This window comes from Schistocerca serialis, chromosome 3 (assembly GCF_023864345.2).
Source record: "Schistocerca serialis cubense isolate TAMUIC-IGC-003099 chromosome 3, iqSchSeri2.2, whole genome shotgun sequence".
Lineage (NCBI taxonomy): Eukaryota > Metazoa > Arthropoda > Insecta > Orthoptera > Acrididae > Schistocerca > Schistocerca serialis.
In genome coordinates, this window is record NC_064640.1 from 405,323,099 (window position 1) to 405,343,030 (window position 19,932).

At 36.3% G+C, this 19,932-nt stretch overlaps 1 protein-coding gene across 3 annotated transcripts in view; it reads right to left on the reverse strand.

Moving 5' to 3' along the window:
* Nucleotides 1–19,377, reverse strand: part of LOC126470261 (dual specificity protein phosphatase CDC14AB-like) — a 242,951-nt gene extending 223,574 nt beyond the window's left edge. For all 3 annotated transcript variants that reach the window (XM_050097992.1, XM_050097993.1, XM_050097991.1), the window contains exons 1-2: nucleotides 18,866–19,377; nucleotides 9,803–9,879 (exon numbers count right to left, since the gene is read on the reverse strand). The gene's annotated coding sequence lies outside the window, so the exon portion shown is untranslated. The remainder of the gene's footprint in view (nucleotides 1–9,802; nucleotides 9,880–18,865) is intronic.
* Nucleotides 19,378–19,932: the final 555 nt, after the last annotated feature.

Consider the following 19,932-nt stretch of genomic DNA (forward strand, 5'->3'; position numbering starts at 1 on the left):
TGTGCCATTTTCCCACAAATGTGTGTGAATTCCTCGGGGACCAAACTGCTAAGCTCATCAGTCCCTAGACTTACACACTACTTAAAATAGCGTATGCTAAGAACAACACACACACCCATGCCCAAGGGAGAACTCAAACCTCGAACAATGCAGCCAGTGTGCCCGGCCCATTTCCTGCTCTTCACTCATTCTTCCACAAAGTGGACTTGATCTCAATTGTCACCAAATGTTTTCTTTAGTTTGGCCTGGTATTTATTGAGTTTCTCTTCATTGTTCTCAGATCACTGCTGAGCTGTGCCATGCAAGTAAGAGCACACAATTGCCAAACACTTTATGTCATCACACCTGTTGTATCTGGTGACTCCATCAAATCCTTTGAGCCATTTCATTGAGTTCTGACTGACCTCTACTGAAAATAATTATGGATGCCTGACGTGTAGCTGACCACCTGCTGTTTCAGAATCTATTTATCTCCTGAATACACAGACGTTAGGATTGATGTACAGCCTGTATTCGAGTAAGCAATAGCTCTTATGGTGCTTAATTGGAGCCACAGTGATGTAGATGTTTTGAAGTACACGGTTACTCCATCAAACATTGTCAAGTCGTAACCACAATCAAGTCAAAATATGAAAGCACGGTCATCAATGAATTACAACATTAGGCACTGAAAGCACATTTATCACAGATACCAATTTACAGACTACAGAACTGCCTCTTGGATGGAGGGAGCTGCTATTTATACAGATATCAAATATTCCAGAATATGCAAACATTACAAACATAGGGAACTTCAAGTAACTTCTCCTTCAGCACACCAGTTAACAACACTAACCACTACTCCACACTGAATCCAGAGAGAAGTTATTAATTCACAGAAGGAAGAGAAGCAAAAGAAGCTGTGGAATTTTGAAGATTATAATGGTTTCCTCAGATCTGAATCTGCTGCTACTTTTATGACTCAAACACGTTTCTTGGTCCTTAAAGGGTTGGGCTGTTTGGGGGGGGGGGGGGGACCAAACTGACAGGTCATCGGTCTCATCAGATTAGAAGATTAGAGAAGGACGGGGAAGGAAGTCTGCCATGCCCTTTCAAAGGAACCATCCCAGCATTTGCCTAGAGCGATTTAGGGAAATCACAGATGGCGGACGTGGGACTGAACCGTCATCCTCCTGAATGCAAGTCCAGTGTGCTAACCACTGCGCCACCTTGCTCGGTGGTCATTAAAGGTTTCTAGGAATGAAAACAAGTGTGTGAGCAATTCATTCACAAATATCGTCTGTATAAATCAATTCTGATTTGCCAAATTGTGGTACTGAAAACATAATTTGTCTTATGCAACATCATTGATTTTTTTTCCTGTAAACTTTAGTGATTTAATGTGTACGTCTTTCCAGTGCAAAATGTGTTTATTTCTATTTGATTCGAAGGTCTTTATATTCACTTTATATTGTACTGCATTGCACACTTTACATTATGTCTTGTCTCTACCCTAATTACTTTCAATTTTACATCATCTTGTAACTAAACAGCTGCTGTTGGTGTTAGTGCTCAATCGGACAGTCACAACTGCATCACTCCCCTCCCCCCCCTCCCAAAAAAAGACTCCCAAGGCATTTCCCCCTCCCCCCCCCCCCCCAATGTCACACAATTTACTACAGGGTGTAATAAAAATGCTAAAAATCATTACAGGCTCTTTAAGAAAGACTCAAGTCTGAAGGTAGCTAGAAGGCCAATTCCCCTGCAACCATTAATGGGCCAAATGGAAGATGATATTCTTAACTCTTGGAAGCTGCACATCCTGGTACAGAATCTATGATAGAATCTTTATGATATGCAAAATCAGAATTTTCACCACTTCCTTCAACTGATGAACTTCTTTTTTCAATTCCACAATCATTCCATGAGAAGGGATTTGAATATGGTGGCTCTGGAAAGAATAAATTTCACCTCCAATAAATATGCAAGTGTAGACTCAATGCTATCACAATGAGGAAAGTAATTAGCTCACACTTGTTTCACTGGAGGCAGAGTGTAATAAAAATGCTAAAAATCATTACAGGCTCTTTAAGAAAGACACAACATGCCTTGCAGTCACCTGCCCAAACAAATTCTAGAACCACCTTTCTGAATGGAAACTATGAATGTTCTTCAACTTTTTATATTCTGAACAGATAACGGAGATAAATATTCAAGTAATAGCAGCTCACACAGATACATACAAGTAATGTTCTTTCCCCATGTCCTATCTTGTTCTATCTGATAATGAAACATGAAGAAACCTTAATATTTGGTACAATGAAGAACACCTTCTGCTACATACCAATATTGATCTGCACAGTATATATGTAAATGTAGAAATTCACATGCTCCTCCTCCAAATTCCAAGCCACTCTCCAAGATGTTGAGATGCACCTTGGTGAGGTCTGCACCTCCATTATGGTCAAAACAAAAGCCTCTGATCAACAACATTGTTTTTGCTTTGACTGCCACCATCAATAAAACACATGTATTGCAATTAAAGACTCAGTAACAGTTACTCAAATAAAGAGTTAGTATATGAGATAATCTGGATGAAGATAAAAGAGTCAAAGGTGGGCTAAAAATGATTACTGGATATTCATATGACCGACTCATTTTAACCCTAGCAATACCACCGCATTTTCTGTAATGCATACTAGCAAGGGGAGAAGGTGGGGGGAGGGGGTGTTATTTATGCCCACCACACTAAAAAACTAAAAATAAACAAATTTCATTAACTGTTGTTAACTTTTATTAACAACATCCTTTTTAAATAGGTATATAAGTAGGGTCCAGAACCTGAAAATATATTTTAGTACAATCTCAGCAATACCAGCATATTTTCCGTAAAGTGTACACAGAGAGAAATGGAACTATTATGACCACCACAATTATTTTTTTAAGAAATAAAGATTTTGTTAACTGTCACTGAGTTTTATTCATAACATACTTTGTAAAGATAACAGATGTGTAATGAGAGTCCTGAATCTGAAAATATGACTATGACATTTGTTGCGAATTGTCAGACTCACGACTAAGACTTAAAATTATTGGACTATGTTTCACCGACAAATTCGAAACAATTACAGAATCTGGTATAATAAATCACTAAAAACAAATACTTCTTCAAAATTTTGAAATACAAGATACATGACTAGATTACAGTAATTTCAAAACATAGGCATTAAGTACCCGCCCCCCCTCATCCTCGGTATTTAGGTATTGCGAGGGTTAAGCATATAAGTTGTGGAATTCTTCAAAGGAAGCCTAGCAAATATTGTGTAAATTTCCTGACCATGCTACAGTAATAGGGGGAAATTTCAAATATTGCCTATGGACTGACATATGTATACATGAATGGGAGACAAAGATAAGGACACACAGCACTACGAAATTGAACTACAAGTATTTTTTTTTTTTTAACTGTTACTAAGCTGTCGACATATTACAGTTGCAGGCAACAAAAACATTCAAAGCACTTAATTTATTAAAGATAGTGACAGGATTCAGAGACTGCAATGCTACTATAGCAGTGGTTCTCACACTTTGCGGTAACACGGACCCCCTGTTTATTTGGAAAGTGATCTGCAGACCCCCTTGCAATACTATATTAAATGTTTCGTGGTATAAAAACATGTAATAATTAGAATGACCATCGATAACATAATCATGAAAATTAATGCGACAAGTAACTTATTCTAAAGGCACACGAGTGTTGCATAGCGAATGAAATTTCAATGGAATAATATGGTACAGTAAATATAGTAACTGAAAATCAATGTCTTTCTTTTAAGGAAATTCACTTGATAAACAATGTTCCCAAATGTGGGGTCACTAATGTGAGGAATGAAATTCTTTGTGTTTTTCCAAATTCCACTGAAAACATCAATCTTAGGTCCAGTTCCACATTAAGGAAGTTTTGTTTTGAGGTTTTAACACTACAAGGAGGAAAAAGTTCTGTTCATATAAGTGGTAGGGAAATGCATCAAATGTTGCAATGCCTTTTTAGACAACTCTTCACACTCACAGGGCAAATGCAACCAAGAGCTACAAACTTCAATGTCTTTGAAAACATTTTTCCACGAAGGGGAAAAACATGCCTAACACGATTTGTTGAGGCTGGAGGTGTGTATGATCAGTCATACTTAAATCCCACTCAACTTAAATTGACAAAGAAAATGTGCATGATAATACGTATAGTGGCAATGAAAACTTGAAGCTGAGGAGCAGTTAAACCAGGGTTTACTCATCTAATCACATGATTTTGTTGCTGAGGAAAAAAAGAACATTGAGTGTAGTTTCTCTTCATTGCTTAACAATAAAGCAAGTCCCAAATTTTATTGTATTTTATTTTACTTTATTTCTATTTTTAACTGAGCACTCATGGAAAATTTTTAAAAAAACGTGGCTCTGAGCACTATGGGACTTAACATCTGAGGTCATCAGTCCCTTAGAACTACTTCAACCTAACTAACCTAAGGACATCACACACATCCATGCCCGAGGCAGGATTCGAACCTGCGACTGTAGCGGTCGCGCGGTTCCAGACTGAAGCGCCTAGAGCCTAGAGCCGCTCGGCCACTCTGGCCGGCGGAAAATTAAAGGCCTAGAAATTTTTTGCTTCGACAATAATAAGACTGCAGAGCAATATTATTACTTCAGAGTCGTTCATACCTTTACTGAAAGGAAGCGATTAAAAATCAATGTTGTGTGTGTATCATTTTGCTATTTTTAATTTTTTTCAAAAATTGATTAAATCGAAGCAACACTTATTTCTCTGTTGGAATCTATCTTCCAAGACAGTTTTACACTAACCACACAAAATTTGAGTCCAGAGTTACTCACAGTGGCAGGTCTAGAGACATATTTTGAGACAGGTTTCTCATTTTTTAAGAAACTGGGAGTGGGGGGAGGCCTACAAAGGAATGACTAACATTTAAAAAAGTTGGTGGGAGCTTTCCACCACTTGAAGATGATATCCATGAAATTCTGAGGTGGTGTGCAGTTAATGTACCACTGCTTTGAAAACAACACAAACACAAACACAAACACACAAACACACACACACACACACACACACACACACACACACACACACACACTTGTAGTAGTCCTCTATAATGGAATGGTTGACCAGCTTTAGGGCAGAAACTTAGTAAAGTAGGAAAACAGATAAATTTACAAACATAGATATAACTGAGAAGATACTTCTTGCATAACATCTGCGAGTTCCATTTTATTACAAAACATTTCAATTTTTAGGTGTTGCAGGCCTCACTTTGGAAAACATTGTATTATAGCACCAGTTAACCTGCTATTGAATAAAATTTTAAGAAACATAGGAAGATACTTCTGCTTAATTGTGCAATAACAATATGATTAAAAACATTCAGCCCTAAAGAAAATGACAATGTAAAGGATTTATAATGAAAACCCAAGTGGATTGTAAGTCATATGCTAGATATCTTTAAGAGATGGAAGGTAACTGGTCAACATTGTCTATCCAGGCACTAGTTGCTCATGATGGCACTAAAATGTAAACATACTTCCAAAACAATTACTTGAGATGGAAGACAACTGTTAGAAGAGAAAGCTTTGACCCATGACATCATCAGGATGGTAAACTTCCCTGTTTCAAGTTTATACAATATGGCAATCATGTCATTCACTACACATGTGAAAACACATGAACAATATAGGAAATATTTAATTGAAGAAATAACATGAAACTAATGGGACAACCATGACAATTACTGGGTTTAGGGCAGGGACAAACTTAATATACAACTATCCTAATAATGAAGATATATCAAAGCAGATATTAATGCAAAAATAAGGCCAACAACATCCTCAAAAATCAACAAAAACACAATTAAAAAAAAACTAAAACCAACAAAAGCTGAAATACAAAATTAAATCTCCAACCATAAACAACACACTGTGCTAATAACTTAAACACTCTGATATTGAGAAGGCTATCTACACTTACAGTGAAAATGTGCTTAATTCATTAGACAAAAAATTGCAGGCAACTGGTATATTTTGTGATCTGTCAAAGGCATTTGACTGTGTAAATCACAATATCCTTATAAGTAAATTAGAATATTATAGTGTAACAGGAAATGCTGCAAAATGGTTCAAATCTTATATCGAGGGCAGGAAACAAAGGGTGTTATTAGGAAAGAGACATGTATCAAGCTATCAGGCATCATCCAACTGGGAACTAATTACATGTAGGGTCCCACAAGGATCCATTTTGGGGCCCTTACTTTTCCTTGTGTATATCAATTACCTTTCATCAGTAACATTACCAGATGCCAAGTTCGTTTTGTTTGCCGATGATACAAACATTGCAATAAATAGCAAATCAAATGTAGTCTTAGAAAGATCAGCTAATAAAATATTTGTGGACATTAATCACTGGTTCCTAGCCAATTCTTTGTCACTAAACTTTGAAACAACACACTACATGCAGTTCAGAACTTGTAAGGGGTGTCCCACGAGTATATGTCTAACATACGATGACAAGAAGATAGAAGAAGTGGACAGTGTTAAATTCTTGGGATTACAGCTTGATAATAAATTCAACTGGGAGGAGCACATCACAGAACTGCTGAAGCGTCTTAACAAATCTCTGTTTGCAATGCGAATTTTGTCAGACATAGGGGATATAAAAATTAAAAAGCTGGTATACTATGCTTACTTTCATTCCATAATGTCATATGGGATTATTTTTGGGGGGTAATTCATCAAGCCAAGCTAAAGTTTTCCGGGCACAAAAATGTGCAGTAAGAGTTATATGTGGTGTGAACTCAAGAAGATCCTGCAGAAGCCTGTTTAGGGAACTACGGATACTAACTACTGCTTCCCAATACATTTATTCCTTAATGAAATTTGTCATTAAAAATATGTCACTTTTTCAAACCAACAGCTCAATTCATGGAATCAATACTAGAAATAAGAATAATCTTCACAAGGATTTAAAGTCACTCAGTCTTGTAGAAAAAGGTGTGCATTATTCAGGAACACACATTTTCAATAACTTGCCAGTAGCCACAAAAAGCTTAACGACCAATGAAATTCAGTTTAAGAGAAGCCTAAAGGATTTATTGGTGGCCAACTCCTTCTACTCCATTGATGAATTTCTCAGTAAAACCAACTGATTTGTATATAAGTACAATATAACTTCTGCACAATTTCAGTGCAGTAATTTGTTCATTGAAAATTTGTGTGTGTGTGTGTGTGTGTGTGTGTGTGTGTGTGTGTGTGTGTGTGTGTGTGTGTGTGTGTGTGTAAGTACAATCTAACTTCTGCATCATTTCAGTGCAGTAATGTGTTCATTGTAAATAAGTATTATAGTAGTTGTATTACATGTTTATTACCTTATAAATAAATAAAAAACTTTTTTATTTTAAATTCAGTGCATTAGTATTTGTAAAATGACTCTTTCATATAGTGTTCATTAAAAAATGACGATCATTCCACTTGGGACCTGTGGAATGCTACATTAGCTTATTTGTTTTAGTTGTAAATATTTGTCATGTATTGTTGTTTTTCTGACATGTTCCACATCCTGGAGGACCTCCTCACTACGGATCAATTGGAATGAAAGTAAATCTAATCTAATCTAAAAATGAATCTATCACCCGTTAAGTACCAACATCAAAACAGTTCACTAATAAACCACCACCAACTCTTCCAATACCATTCTCGCAAACAGTACTCAAGATGTACACTGAATCACTACCAGGGCTCACAAACAATTTAGAAACATAAACATCGCACACTAGGGTGCCACTGCATACACCAACACGCCCTCTGAAAATGTGATCCATTTCAAATATGCCACACTACCATGACACCATACAACACAACACAGTTACATCAAGGGTTACAGCACATGGGTGGCACCACACACTTTCATTGCCTGAATCTGTAAATTACTATAAATTCATAAAGACTTACAGGTAATTAGCATATTATGTAAAGATTTGCAGACAACCATCAACATACATAAATGTAATGAACTGCACATAAATAGACAAAAATGTCCCACATCACTTTACTACGAAATTGGCAGTTAGACACTGGAATCAGTCACAACTGTCAAGACTCTATGAGTATCTGTCCTGGGCAATTGAAAGTGGAACAATCAAGTCAATCTAGCAGTGGGGAAGCCTAGTACCAAACTAAGCTTTGTTGGAAATGTTACAAGGAATCGTAATTCATACATGAAAAAGGCTGCTAACAAAATACTCATTTGACTGCTTTTGAGTACTGGTCGATGGTCGAGAACTCTCATCAATTTGGATTAATGTACCATGATTTCACTTATTACAGGCACAAACAATACAAAAAATATTTAATTGCAGAAATACAATGAAACTAATGTGACCACCACAGAAATTAGGGGGTTTTGAGTAGGGCAAATTATGTATGACAATTCTAATAATGTAGGGTTACCAAAACAAATAATAATGCAAAAACAAAGGAAACAATATCCTTCGTAATCATAGCTCAAACAAAGTCCATGATACCATGCACCCACACGTAGTTCCAAAACCTAGTATTGAAAATTTCACTTTACCTGTACACCACTGAGTGAGGTGGCTACTCCAGTCTTAATGCAGTGGTCTTTAATTAGAAAGAGAACAACATAAGTACCTTCAGTCATAATCTGTCTAAAGAACTCTGGAATGAAATTCAAGGTGACAATGTGAGTGCATACAGTTTTGGGTTCTTCATAACCAAATATTGCGAACATATTAAATAGGAATTTCCTATCAAAAATGGATGCATAACAAATACAGAAAGAGCAAATGGATTACAAAGGGCATCATTGTTTCAAGCAGAAGGCTTAAATCATTGGACAGAACAATTAAATATAAACTAACGACTTAAATCTAAAATGGTACTATAAGGAATGTAAAAAAATCTAACAAAGTAACAAAATATGCAAAGAAAATGGATGTTGAACAGGACATTACAAACTCTGACAACAGCACAAAAACAGTGTAGATGACCATAAATTCAGAAACAGGAAAAGCAACATATAAAAATCATAGCCCCAAAGAAATCAGATGGGAAAATTAACTACAGAGAAACCCAGAAACTATAGCCAAAGCATTTTATGACTACTACATAAATGTGTGGAAAAACCCAGCAGAGGATACATCAAACTCAACAACAACAAGTGTTCTGAATTCTTTAATAGAGAAAAGACATCCACTATGAAACTCTGTATAGCAAAGACTCAGGACATCTGCAGTATATCAAATAAGATTACTGAATTTTCATCCAAATTCATCATCAGACACTTGAGCAAAATAATTAAGGAAGCACTCACGGAAAGACTGTATACAGATAGTTTAAAAACTGCTGGGGTGCTACAACAGTACGAAAAAGGTGACATTACAGAATCTGTAAACTACAGACCTGTTAGTATTACACCAGTAATATCTAAAATCTTTGAACGCATTCTGTATAATATATTACTAAGCTTTTTCACATCACAGTGCATCACAGACAGAAGCCAACAAGGATTTAAAAAAAAAATAAGTCTACTACCTCAGCAAAACAAACATTTCACAGTGAGGAATCAATAATTGGAGTATTATGTAATCTATCAAAAGCTTTAGACCAAGTTAATCACAACATTCTCCCTGAAAAAGTAAAATTCTATGTTGTGAGAGGCAATGCATTGAATCTACTAAATCCTGCTTAATCAACTGATAACAACAAGTAAAAATAACAGACAAGGAGAGAAAAAAATACTACTCACACATGGGGATGATCCAGAATGGTGTGCCACATGGAAGTGTCCTTGCGTCACTGCCGTTCTTCACATATATTAAGGACCTATCAGGGATGTTCAACAAAGGTCAGTACTATTTATGGATGACACAAACATTTTAATAAATGGAATGGATCTAGAAACTATGCATGGAGGTGGAAGGATATTATGCAGAATAGAAAATTTGTTTAGAAATAATAAACTGATGCTAAATTACAAAATCATGGGCTTTAAAAACAAATTTCAACAAGTGCGAGTAAAATTTCTAGATGTTCACCTTAATGATAAATTACCATGGAAAGAGCGCAACAACACTATAAACAGTAAATTAAATTCAGGCTGCTATGCACTACGGAAGTTAGCCAAAACTGAGAGTATTACAGTCTTCAAATTACTTTGTGCATTTTGAATCAATAATGTCATTTGGAATAGAACTACTGGGAAGCTCAGTACACATGAGGAAGATACTCAATGTACAGAAAAGGGCTATACACATAATGATTAAAGAGAGACAAAGAACAAGCTGCAGATCAAAATTGAAACTGCAACACACTTTAACAGTAGCAAATATTTATATACATAAAATACTAGTACACACTAAGAAAAACATTAGTACTTTTAAGAAAAATGAAGATGTTTATCAACATAAAACAAGAAACTGTTGGAAACTAAAAGCAAGCCAACACAGGAAGAGTCACTATGAGAGACATATAACACACATGGGGATGTACCTATTCAGTTGCCTTCCAAACAGTATCAGCAAAATAAAGAACATTAATACCTTTAAGCACACAGTTAGAGAAATACTGGGGAAACATCCATTTGATTCTGTAAATGAATTTACTGACTATTGCAAGGAAAACTCAGAAATAGAAGTAATCATCATTCATTATGAAAAAACAATAATAAATGTATGCAAATTTAAATCTAAGAGAAATAGTCATAAATGGATGATGGTGTAATCTGTGCTATAAATGAAGTTGTAGGAAACTGTTATTGCCACAGTGTCATCTGAAATACATCAGGTGGCAAAATAAATAAAAGGACCAGGGTTTATTCCTTGCCCAGCCATCCTGACTTAGTTTTTCCATGGTTTCCCCCAACTGCCAAGGTGAATGGGGGATGTTTCCTTCAGTTAGGCCATCGCCTACTTCCTGACTTATCCCAATCTAATCCTACTCCACTTCGTTAATATTTTATCTCTGTATACATTATTTCTGTAATTTTTATGACATGACAGATGCTATTGTACTTAATGGTCTGAGAATGAATAAATAAATTAAATAGCTCAAACTAAATCTATGGTACAACAAAACCACACACAACACAACAAATTCAAAATCTACCACTTCCCTTGAACTATATAGCTAAAACAAAGTTCATGGGACCACAAACACATCCATATATTTAATATCAAAAGCCTAACCTCACCAATGTAGATAAAAGAAACTCCACAATACCTACCAATCACAATCCAGTTACCATCAACTAACAACATAACCCAAAAATTAACAAAATATTGTATTAACACCAACTTCAATATACAACAAACACACATACTATAACAAACATAAATATAAACCATAAAACATACTCACCAACCAAAGCCAGCTGACACACAAATCTAGCAATCTAGTGGGAGCAGAAATAATATATCATCAATAAAATCTATCCTGTGTCCAGCCTACATTTCTCAAACCACAAACCCCTCCAGATAAAACGCAATACACTGTTCCTCCGATGACACCACATACATATACTGGTCCCTGGTTCCAGGTGCAGCAAATTTGGTCAGTCCCATACCTCCCACACAAACACAATGCGCCACATACTTGGCATTTAAATCCAATAACTGTAGAAATTTCATTGTGGTCAACATGTTGTCCTCCACTGAGACATTGTGGTCAACATGTTGTCCTGGCCACCATGATGTCGCACAACACAATACAGTTAAGTCACAAGTCAAAGCAGACAGGTGTAACTGCAAACTTGGGTTGAGCCTACTATGTACACTCTGCTATAACTCATACAATGGCACGCAGAGTACAAATTCTCTCTTCCCTATAGATAGCTAGGTGTAGTAAATTCATGAACCGTGACACCACCTGAGCACATAACCATCCACCCCCTTTTCTGTCACATAACACCACAGACTTTTATTTACAAACAAACTTCCATGCAGTCTCCTAGTCATCGCCCCATCCTGCCCATGAGTGAAAATCCACTTTCTACAAACTCAAGAAACTGCAGTATTGTAACCCAGAACTGCATTTGGTTTGAAAATCTTCATGTAACCAGAGATTACGACATTCTCCAGTCACACAAAAAATGGAATCAGCCCTCAAAACATTCACACCCTTTAGTGATAGTACACAGTATTCTTTTACGGCATGGCGCCTGACAGAAGAGACCAGAGATGATGGTTGCTTTGTGGGGCGCTAAACTGTGCGGCCATCAGCACCCGTACAAAATCCCAATTGTTTCACAATCAAATTTTTTACACAGTCCAATCTAGCCACTGTCATGAATGATGATGATGATGAAATGATGAGGGCAGCACAAACACCCAGTCCCTGGGCAGAGAAAATCCCTAACCAACCATGTAATCAACCCCGGGACCCCGTGATCCAGAGACAGCAACGCTAGCCACTACACCACGAGCTGCGGACTTTATAGAAAAGACCAGTAGCAGCATCTCTCTTAGGAATAAGATCAGCATACGACTACAACAGATTCACCTCTGTATGTTTTCCAATGAGAATTTTAATGATACACAGAGCTTACCAAACACATGAATGGTCTACACCAGAATACCGCCGAAGTGTGATGGAGTCTAATCAAGTATAACTGTTCACATGGAATTTAAAAGTCCATATTAGAGGAGAATTTGGAAAAGGAGTTGCTTCGAGAAGAAATGTAGTAGCTCATTAACATGTTGATACACTCCATCTCTGTCTGCATAAGAAAGTGTTACAATGATCACAGCGATGTCTGTGACTATTATATGTCTGCAAAATGCAAGGTTTTCCCCTCTTTACTAAAGATTTTACAGAATGCATAGGAAAGCCCAGAAAATAAAAATATCTAGAGTTGGACAAGGATGCTCATCAACTGTTGGCAAAATTAAGAACATATAATATACCAAATAATTGATAGGTGTATATAGGTGCTACATACACATGAGCAGAGTAACAAATACAAGAACATAAAGGCAAGTGGCAAAAGAGTAAATGAATAAATCACCTGCAAATGAACACGCTGTGCGGTCAAAAAACCAGAAGTTTCTATTTCATAAGACACAGGTCCTGGCAGCCAAGGGCAGCTGTTGTCATAGTTTTAATGTTAGGCATTACAAAATGATAAAAACAACAACTTTAAAAGCTTTGCACTGCTTGGAAAAATATCTTTGAGACTTCATCATAAATTCCTCTGAATACATTTGCCACTAATCAGCATCTATTATATGTTATAGGGATAATTCCATGTCAATTCAATGCAGCACTCATCCCAATCCACTTAGATTTCTTTCAGAGTAGGTACATTCAGTGATCCAGATGGAAAACTACCAATTTGCAGAGGTATATGACAAATGTGAAGAAAATTACAGGACTGCAAAGTTCGGAAACTCTGTGAAACTTGCATGCATCTGCCTCTACCACAAATGCCTAGAATTCTCATTCTAATCCAGATACAGCAATGAACGACTAATGACTATAGCTTTACACTGATATGCAACATGGTGGGTTTCTACGAATTTTCACATACAGAATGTCATTGACCTTAACCTGTGTCCTTTAATACCTCAAAACACCTCACCTTCAAATTTTTTTAAATATATTGCAGTGCCCCAATATGCTACTATACACATGGTAAAATATCAAGATGGCACACCAAAGGCATCATGGCCAAAAATTTATTTCGTCTACATCACTGCACTAGCAAAATGCAGTGAGCAGTTATGTATCCAGGCTTTTTCCAGAACAGCAGACAATAGCAGTCACTGCTATTCTGACAAATTGGTGAACATTTATTTATTTGTCCTTTGAATAGCCAATCACAGAGACTTTTATTTCAATTAATCATTACCTTGTTTACTCAAACTGCAGTGTTTATATTCTGTGAGTAGTATTTAGTAGGAGATTTTTATAAAAAAAAAAGGATTTTAGTCAAAATTGTACTGTTGCAATCTATTTAAAGCAGAAGGTCATGGAAGAGTACAGAAGAACTTGAGGAACATTCAGGAGTGTTCTAGAGTATTGCCAGGTGGAAACACTTGCTGAAAATGTAGAAAGCAAATATCAAAAAACACATTAACCGTAGCAGGTGTTGCCTCAGCTGTGCTAGGTACTTCCAGAGAAGACGTTCAGTGAAGATGAAATTGCAGTGGATCTGCCATGGATTGATTAAATACTAGCCTTCAGTTTCTAGACAAATCTCCTATGAAGAAAAAGAGACTCCAGTGTTAGAAAAATTATGCAAAGCAAAAATTGAAAAAGGTAGCCTCAGTGTTGGAGCATAATTATGTGGTACACCTGAAAAAAAAAGGACATGAAAAAAAAGGGAGAAAGAGACATTGTAGCCCAGCTGAAAGGTAAGTTTCACAACACAGAATGTATGTGTGACAAATTTTGATATGATACAATGAGCAAAACAGTTCGTAACAGAACATGGTATATTACAAAGCCAGGTAAGACATGTTGTGAAAACGCCATTCAACATGTACTTGATTCTTACTGTGATTATAATGTGAGCTGTGTGACACCAGGGAAAAATGATTATTTGCCTGTGAAAGAAAATGGAAGCAGGGTAGACAAGCAGCAGCAGCAGCTAGGGTTGCACAATTTTTAGCAATTGTATGCATATTTCAAACATACATATGCAGATGTAAATATTTTATTCTAAAAATTTAGTGAGTTGTAGCCAAAGCACTGTGCTCTTGCCTATGCCAGTGGGACCCATGCTGGCTGTTTATGTACCATATCAGAATTTTAAGTTAATGGTTGAAGAGTGTAAACTGAAAGCACTAACAAAGTATGAAGAACATGTACTGCCATCAAGAAATCAATGTGTAGCATTTGTTACACGCAATTCTACATTTTCAGCATGTTTTTTTAGGTGCATGTCCCTACTGCCCAAAATTGACAAGAGTGACATATAACCTGTTTGTACTGTTTGGTACAAACTGCAATCACAAAATTATGTACACATATTCATTAAACACAGGCAGAAATTTCTATAGACTTAAAAAAGAAAGGGAAAAAAAACAAGTCAATGTCACTGAGGTGTTTGCATTGAGTTTATAACAACTCCTACCACACTCATTTACCACCCAGCAGCAGTTACACATCTTTGACATAACTAAAGAAGAAATGAAAGTAAATGAATAGCTTGCTGTTTGTGATTTTTGTGGAGAATTACTCCTTGACCATCCAGGATGAAGTACAGAGATTTCACTGGAATAATTCACAAGTAACAATTTACCCATTTGTAACTCACTACCAGGCACAAATGCTTATAAAATATACCACATGTCATATGCAGAAATATATCAGTGCCTACAGCATGATACATTGTGTATGTATTCTTTCCAGCATAATCTCATGAATTTCTTAAAATGTCTCTTTCCAGCTCCAAAGCACATTTACTACTTTTCGGATGGATGTGCTGCAGCACATGGTAAAGGACCTCATGATGATGTAAGGGCTGTAATGAAATTAGCCACATCTGCCAGCCACAAGTAACCTCACGAAAACTGCATTTTGGCATCACGACAGTTGTTTCAATGGTGCAAAGATAATATTCCTCCATGTGTCTTCAATTACACATCAATTTCCCACCATGATTAAGATGTTTGCAAGGAAGTAACATTCCAAGAATACAATTCCACGTAGGCTACCCATAAGCTTCACTGTGTAATACATACCGACAAAGGTTTAGTAGAAACAAAGACTTATTCTCCTTCTTCAGTGTACAGTAAAGCTGACTCTATTGCTATGTGGAAATAAATGATGTTAAAAGACATATATGAAAATATTGCCTGTATGTATGACAATCACTGGTAGGGTGCATGTGTCTGACAAACTTATGGAGAAACAGATGAAGTACACGCCAGCTTCTTGCGTCCTCAAGGATCGTCTCCATAATTTGTGTTTTCTGTCATACTTGACACTTGCATTATCAGACATACACTCTCCCTGCATCAGATCTATTGAACATTAATAATTTAACTGGAGACTTGTGAAATAAGATGCAACCAATTTTTATTGCCTTTTCATTACAGCTTCACTGTAAATGGTTCATAACACCACTACAATAATATAACAGATCAAGTTAAGAGATTACCTACACTGTGCCGGTCCACCCTGTTTTGGAGTACTGCTACGCGGTCTGGGATATTTATCGGATAGGATTAATGGAGTATATCAAAGAAGATCAGCACAATTTGTATAACTGCGAAATAGGGGAGACTCTGTCACTGAAATAGTATAGAATTTGGGGGGGGAATCATTAAAATGAAGGCGTTCTTCGTTGCAGCGGAATCCTCTGATGAAATTTCAATCACCAACTTTTTCCTCCGGATGCAAAAATATTTTGTTGATGTCGATCTACATACGGAGAACTGGTCATCATCATAAAATAAGGGAAATCAGAGCTCACATGGAAAGATATAGGTGTTCGATTTTTCCATGTGCTGTTTGAGACTGGAATAATGGAGAATTTTTGTGAAGGTAGTTTGAAGAACCCCCTCCCAGGCACTTACATGTGATTTGCATAGCTGTAGATAAACCACATTTTTATACAACATTACTTATGAGTTATTCAAGGTCAAAGATTACGGGCAATGACCTTGAATGTGAAAATTCTCAATTCTGATATTGCATATCAGTGTAGAGCTCTACTTATCAGCTTTTCAATTTTGCAAGTTTCACTGCTGTATCTGGATTATAACAAAAATTACATTCATTTATGTTGAGACAGATACATGTAAATTTCACACAATTTCCAAACTTTGCAGACTAACTTTTTCATATACCTCTGCACACTGGTAGTTTTCCATCTCTTATCTTAATCATTAGATGTAATAAATCTGAAATAAACCTGACATGATCAGGTAGAAAATGTTCCTTTTCTGCATTGAACTGACATGGAATACCCTACCTTTCTTCAAACTGTCACTGAAACGAAACTGTTACTGTCAGTCAGGCTGGTGGGGGGCAGGGCACTAGTTCAGTTCGCAAAGATATTTCTCCTGGAAGGACAGAGGCGGGGGTGGTGAGGAAGTAGGCAGCTGCTTTCCGTACCCTGCAGTGGGCACAAGGTTGAAATTCCGAATTTTGGACATCATGTTAAGGCAAACAACCCACTCTTCAGTTTTTCATCAAAATAAAAATATTATACAGCAGCCCAATCTATTAAGAAAAATTAATAATGACTGTCAAATTATAGATGTTACACAATATTTATATTTCCTATATAAACTTTGAAAAAGCGATACTCAGATATCCTGAAAACCATTTCCTCACCTTGTAACCAAACAGCATTAAATTATGTAGTGCCAACTTCTCTTTCATGCTTCGTAACTGATGCAGAGCAAATGATGTACATACGTCATTTACAATCTAACACTAATCAATTATGCAATTTAATACAGCATTTCTGAATTTACTTTACAATTTCGGTCACTCGTAAAGAGAAATACACTACACGCAGCGCAAATCTTGGTTACAACACAAACAAACAGAAATTAGACATAGCTGAACCAATCAAAAAAGTAACATGTAATACTGCCATGCCATATCATCTGCACGATGACAAATTACAGTGGGAGTGCCAAAATGTTTGATCACTGGCCCACTACTGTTCTTGCTCTAAATTAATGATCTGCTATTTTATTTGAATCAGGAGGTAGACATAGCCCTACTTGAAGATGAGACAAGCATTGTTGTGAAGCTGGTTGAAGAACTCCTAAATTAGTATACCAACAGCAAATAATAAATGGGGTAGAAAATTGTAAGTTCTTAGGTGCACATCCTGATAAAAACTTGAACTGGAAAAATCATAGCAGATTTCCTAAAAAAATTTACTTTCAGCTACTTTTGCTATAAGGATAATTGGTAACTTTATAGATATGGACACAGGAAGTTAACACACATTGCATATTTTCATTGACTGATGTCTTATGGGATAATATTCGCTTACGAAATTTGCTATCAACAATTCATTTAAGTTCGAGAGTAGAAGGGATATTCAGAAATAGCACTAGGAGGAAAAATTTTCTGCATTATCCTTTAATGAATCTAAGTTTAACACAGAAAGAGTTGAAACAGGCTGCTATAAAACTATGACAATCTACCCACAGACAAAATCATCTGACAGATAGCATAAATGTTTTTAAATGCAGATTAAAGAACTTTCTCCTTAACAGGAATTCTTGGGTAGTAAACTTATCTTCAACAAAAAAAAGTCCTTCCTTACACCCACACCAAGCTCCAATCAACAATCTGTAGCAAAGCCAGAAGGCAATAAGGAATTCTAGGCCACAAATCAAAAAGAAATTTTCATGCCCCTTCTGAAGTCTACAATGATGAGTTCTACTTTCAAATTTATATCGAATTATTTGATCGAAACTGAAGACATTCTGAAGACGTTTGACAATAACATAAAAGTCCACCGTTATTACAATCAGTTAAGGACTAGAAAAAAGATCTGACTTTAATCTGAACAACTTATTATGGGTAAACCACCTCAACGAGTAGAATTTTCCCCCCTTCTTCAAATTAAAAAAATATCACTTATCCTAACAGTCAGCTACGTTTATGATCACTCAAACCGTAAAATAATTCGCAACAATTTAATGATTCTTTAGCAAAAAACAAACGTCTCTAAAGCATGACTGGCATTGTCGATGTTAGTGCGCGTTGTGTACACAAAGTACACAAACATTTTCATTTTCATATACGACATCTGAAACTATGATCCCACACCAAACAAAACGGTCACTCCACTTCATACAACGGGCACAAATAATATAATCACAACGTAAACAATTACCTTTACTTCTCACACCTGTGCGTGGGATGAGAACTCGTCAATTAAAAACGCACAGTCACTGGATGGAAAAAGAAATTCCACAATGTTTTTTTAGTCTTTTCCGACGTAATGACACTCATTTATGCCATACAAGGTGTCAAAAGCTTTAGACTAAAATGTTTCCACAGCAAATACTTCGCAATATATTTAGCCTGACTCTTAGCACTATGCATAATATAAATTTACAGCACCCACGTCTGTGACTGTAACACTCCAATGGATTGCTTAATTTCTTTTACTGTCATATTTTGTGAACAAATGCCGAAAAAAGCCGGGAATAAACGCCGTCGCATCTTCACCACTGTGCCACAATCGTCTGTAAAAGCACCTCAAGCACCTTATATAGTAACATTTACATTAGCACGTTCAATAATTTTTGTGCAGCTCATATACATTCTGCACTTTTCCGTCACAATTACAGCACTCATAGTTACAACATACGCTCCTACACATTTGTAACACTTACTAAACAACTGCCATGTTTGTTTTGAATGTATTTCAAAAGTCACATGTACATTTACAGCCAATCACGGCTCCTCCCACGTACTACAATCTGACAAACGCAATTACCAAAGGATTTTAAAAGAGATACCAAGTGTTGGTTGACAATGCAAAGGAAACATTTTTTCAAAACAGAACCAAACAGCATTGTAAGGGATTTATGGACTATTTTTGATACAGTAGCAAGTAAACTTATTATTATCAAACCCGTGAAGTCTGTGAAAATACAAAACGTCATCGAACTCGCTTTTAAAAAGTAACGCACGACAAGCGGAAACAATGTTGGCAATACGATAAATCCGTTACGGCCAGAAACAGAATGGGCCAATGAGAAATGGATTTCATTTTGAAATTTAAACTTGTAGATCGGATTAATTCTGCAGCCGCAACCAGACACAACGCAATATTCTGATGTCTTTATTTTACATAAAAACACAGCTGTATAAAGCTACACTGCCAGGAGCTAATACAGCTAAATGTTTTCCAGAATAAAATGAAATATGTAGGAATTTGTACCCCTTAAAGAA